Below are 5,066 nucleotides of genomic sequence, written 5' to 3'. Positions count from 1 at the left end.
TGGGTTTGTTCATTATTTGTACAGCAGTAATAGTTTGCACTGATTTAACCCTTTTCATCTCAGGATACAAAAGGAGGGAGAGATCCCCGTTTTACAGGCGGGGAGTGACTTGCCCGGCATCCCACTAGAGGAGAGACCCTGGTTTACTGCCTCCCGAGTTCTTGCTCTGACCGTGAGGTTGTAATGGGAAATAGACTATTCCTAGCAACAAGAAAGGAGCAGAGCAAATAATGCTATCAGGGACTTCCCCATACAGATCCCATTTACTGGGGACCTGTGTAGACTTGCAGGGGTTCTCCACCTTTTTCTTTCTGAGACCCCCCACCCCACCCCCACCACATGCTATAAAACCTCCATGGCCCACCTGTGCCACAAGTGTTTTTCTGCGTATCCAGCAGATGAAAAGCCATATTACACTGAGAGTTGTACAGATACACACACACACACACATTTGTGTTGTACAAAAGAAAAGCATAAGCTAGGTACAAAAATAAAAAAAACCTGAATATTATTTGTGTTTTACTTAGTGTGAAACTTGCTGGTGCGGACCCACAGGCTGGGTGGCCCACTGAGGTGAGTCAGAATGGAGCTGGCGCTCCTTCCCCGAGCCCTGCTGCCTGGGGCTGAAGCTGGGTTTATTTTGGCGGACCCCCTGAAACTTACTCGCTGACACCCATGGGGCTGCGGACCACTGGCTGAGAACCACTGGTTTAGAGCCTGATTCTATTACTCTTACTTTGTTTAGTAGCCCTAGATTCCATGAGTGGTCCCGGTGACCTCAGTAGACCAACTGGAACTATCCAGTGGAAGTAAGGGGTTCAGAATATGACCCTTCGATCCTAGTGTTGACCCCATCCCGAAGATGGCTAGGATGACATTAAAGATGTATCATCTACAAGGTGGAGACCATGGGTCCTAGCGAATGGAGAATTGGTCCTTCCCTTTTGGATTGGATTTTATACTAAGTGTTGCAGAGAATTTTCACCACCTTGTCTGTGTCTGTCAGATGACAATGACTCCTTTGAAATTCAGCTTCAAAATCTTCAGTCCATAGTGTGGCTCAGCTTCTGGGGAGATGTTATCTCATAGGTACCTCCCCATCTCTTCTCTGCCCCCAACATCTACCACCACAGCTGCTGCCATGGGAAAGTAACTTTGGGGAGGTATTGAAAAGACCACTGAAGAGGGGAAGGGAGATCAGCCAGGGATGGAGGGGCCCTATCTTTGCTTCTTTCTGAGCCCTGAGGGTTTCCTTTCGGGTTTACACACCCACAGTTGGGATGAGTCTGCAGTGCTGCTGCCCTCACTGCCCGAAAACTATTTGAATGCCTGTCTGACCTGAGACAAACTTAATCTGGTTGTGGAGAGATGTAAACTAAGGGACCATTATGGTGCTCTGGTCTGACCTCTTATAGTGGCTGAGTTTTGGAGACCCAACTGCTGTAACCTGTCCTCTCCCCCTGCCCCTAAGTGCTAGGTTAACGCTCTCCTTCCACTCCTACATGGCCGCATTGGAGCGGGACGGTACTCTAACAGGGCACTGCCCTCGAAGCTGGGGTGCAGCCAACACATCTGTCAAGGGTGTGTCTACACTGCAAAAGAGCCTGTTCTTAACTCTGGGTACAACAGCAGTGAAGACACGGTGACTCAATTTGGCTTTTCACTCTAGTTAGCAGCCTGGGTTAAAGCCTACAGGGCAACCTGGGGTTGAACTTGGGCTGCTAACCCGAGTTAAAAGCCAAGTTGTTGCATCTTTGCTGCTATTTTAACCCTAGATCGCGCACCCACGTTAAACGCAGCTGATTTGCAGCGTAGATGTACTTTCCAAGGGGCATAGAATGTTGCTAGGAGTTTAGTCTCCAGCCAGGACAAGTGAGGGTGCGGTCAGCTGACCGAGCACGTGACTACCTTGGAGACTATATAAAGGAATGCTCCTGGTTCCGTCTTTGGAAGAGGAAGGTTGAGGAAGGACCCGGAGGGGCAGTCCCATGAGGGGAGATGGCCAAGGAAGTAGCTGCCCTCTTTCATACCACTTCACTGAAAGCTGGAAAAGCCTTGGTGGCTGGCACTAAATGTTCTGAGTTGATTTGCTCTTGTTTGGAATCCTTTTGTGAGGATAAGGCCAGTCCTGAAGAAAAGAGCTTAGAACTGACCTCAGGTTTGGGTTCGCTTACTTTTCTCAGCGGCTGTATTTATCCTGTGCCCTATAGAAATGCGGAGGTGTCCCCGGTCCATGTCACCCGACGTTTTGTTCTGAATTCTTGCTTTCCTCGGGCCTGAAAGGCAAACTGCATTGATGCAGTGCTTGTGATTTTTAACAGTCTTGCAATATTTGGTGTGTCTCTTGGAGCCCCATCTCCTGGACTCAGGGGAATATATAAGAATCTCTGCTTTCTTTTTTTTTTTTTTTTTAGCAAGGATTTTTTTTGTTTTGTTTTGTCTTTTTAAGTTCTTAAGGTTTGGGTGAAGAGCTTGAAAATGTGACCCAAGTCCACCCCAAAGGCTCATAAACCAGAAGGCAAATAGAGAACCCTAATGCCTTGGCTTAAAAATTAGTTTTGTTTTGGTAGTGATTTGGGAGGCTTGACATGGGATTTTTTTTATTTTTTTTAAACTCTTGGGGTTGTTCATACTTTTGACCTGGTAGAGGGTCACCCAGCTTCACGGTAAACTACGCCTTTGGCACATCTTAACATGCTTTGAGCCCACTGCTCTGTTCATTTGAGACTGTGCCTGGCCTTCCTGTGGCGTGGGTAGCTCCGAGATGGTGTTGACTGTGGCTTCTGGGGACTGCACCTGTAATTTTCTCGCGGTCCATTCAAGGCAGCTGCCGTCTTGAGCGGCAGAGTTGACGCAGCGTGTTAGAGGAGAGTCGTGCACAGGCAGACATTACTCTTGGTCTTGAGGGCTCTTCTACCCCACCCCAATTAATGACGGTATCATGGTTGCTGTCTGTATCGTCAAACATAACACATCCCGATCTGGGCTGAGCTTTAACCCTGAGCATTTGGGGGCAAAGATTGTTTGTTTTGTACTGGTCCATACATGCGATTGGAGCTTAAATATTTAATAGAACCAGTTTAAGTACATACTTGGCTCCCACCATCATGTGACCGTTTGCCAATACTTATGGATTATCCTCACTGTGAGACAGCGGTCAGGCTCGGAGGCAGTGATTTATCCAAGTATCTCTCAGTCTGTGGGGTAGCTGGCTCTAGATCTCAATACAGTTTACAAAGCAGGTCAGTATCATCCTCCCCGTTTTACAGATGGGGAAAGTGAGGCACGGAAAGAGGACGTGACTTGCCCGATGTCACCCAGCATATGGCAGAGCCAGGAATAAAACCCAGGTCTCTTGAGTGCCACTCCAGTGCTCTGTCCACTAAACCACACTGCCTTCCGGGTCTCACAAATGCTGTCTGTTAACTACAAGATCATCCTTCCCGAGAATTTTCATTTGGCTTCATTTCGCAGAATGCACAGCTAGTTTAAATTCCTCCCCCCCCCACCGTACATTACTGCCTTGGCCATGTATTGAGGTGCTGCCCCATATCCTAGCATGGGGCAAGTAGTCTTTGAAATCAAAAAGCATTCTCATTTCTCCATGTTTCATCTGCCCACCTTCCCAGCTGATCCCTGTCCAGTTGCCTCTGCTGTAACCCAGTAGCAGGCATCATCAGTGCTTCTGGTTGCAGCTAACCCCGATACTAGGTGGTGTCTTTATTGCTCTGTCATCAAAGATGAGAAGCTGGAAAATGACGAGTTACGGACTTCAGGAGCCTCCCGTGCAGTGAGATATTTGGGATTCCTCGTAGCATCCTCCTGCTGGAGGCCTGCTCTGTGTCAGTCGCCTGGATTCCATTCCAGCGGCTGCAGGATGCCAAGTGCGGGTGAGTCTGGGAGCTTGATTGGCTGCGTCGGTGGACCGTTTCCTTATTAGGACAGCCCTGCTCCGGGGCCGTGTGCTTTAGTGTACAGAGTTGGATTTTTGAAAAAGAGATTCTGTCTTAGGAGGCGTTAAAGCTCCTGTTAAGGATTAAATGGTACTTGGTAGAGTAGACAACTTTGCTACCGTGGGCCCACACAGTGACTAGTCTCTGTTTCCTGGTAGGGACTTAAAAGGTTGCTCTCAAATAGGCAAGGATACGCCTAAATTGTGGTCCTCCTTGCTAGTATGCACCGAAATCCCGGCTTCCTGCATAACCTATTCCCTGCCTGCTAGCTCGAGGTTCTGGAATACAATTCCACCAGTTCCTCTGAGAAATTCTCAGATGCTGAACTGCTCTGGGAGGGATGCAGTCTGCCCTGTGCCTTCAGCTATCCCAGCTCTGTCTCTGCTAAAACTCCAGTGGTTGAGGACCCAGTGGGATGAAGGCTAAGCTACTTGACCAGTCTCAGTGGCAGGGCTATTCAAGGTTATGATTTAAGTGGGCTTAAAAAAAGAAAAAAGCCAACCTTTAACAGACAAGAAGCTCTTTCAAGAGGAGAACATTTTTGGAAGAAAAAAGCTTGTCTGGTTGGTAATGTGGTCTCGTGGCGAAGGCAGGAGACTGGAGCTTGGGACACCTAGGTTCTATTCCTGGTTCTGCCACTGATGGATTGTGTCACCTTGGGCAGGTGGCTTCATTTTCTGTGCTTGTTTCCCCTCCTGCCTTTCGTCATTCTTGTCTCTTTAGATAAGTTGTCCCCAAACTGTGGGCCGTGCCCCTCTAGGGGGGCACAGAAGAATGTTCGGGGGGACACGTGCCAGGGCCCAGACCAGTCTCTGCAGGTAGGGATAGGGAGGGAGCAGCACCCAGCCCAGGTCTGCCCTCATTCCCTCTCTGACCCTAGGCCAGCTCTACCTCTAGCCCCAGCTCCTCCCCCAAGCTCTTCTGCTGAGTCAACTGTGCGGTAATGGGGGGACACAGACAGATTCCATGACTGGTAAGGGGAGGGCGCAACAGGGAAAGTTTGGGCATCACTGCTTTAGATAGTCCCTGCCCTATGGAACATACAGTCTCTCTACAGCACCTCGCACACATGGGGCCCTGGTCTCAGGGCCTTGATCTTGGGCAAGTCACTTA

Source organism: Lepidochelys kempii, chromosome 26 (genome assembly GCF_965140265.1).
Source record: "Lepidochelys kempii isolate rLepKem1 chromosome 26, rLepKem1.hap2, whole genome shotgun sequence".
Taxonomy (NCBI): Eukaryota; Metazoa; Chordata; order Testudines; family Cheloniidae; genus Lepidochelys; species Lepidochelys kempii.
The sequence above is the reverse complement of the archived record's forward strand: the minus strand, read 5'-3'. Positions refer to the sequence as shown.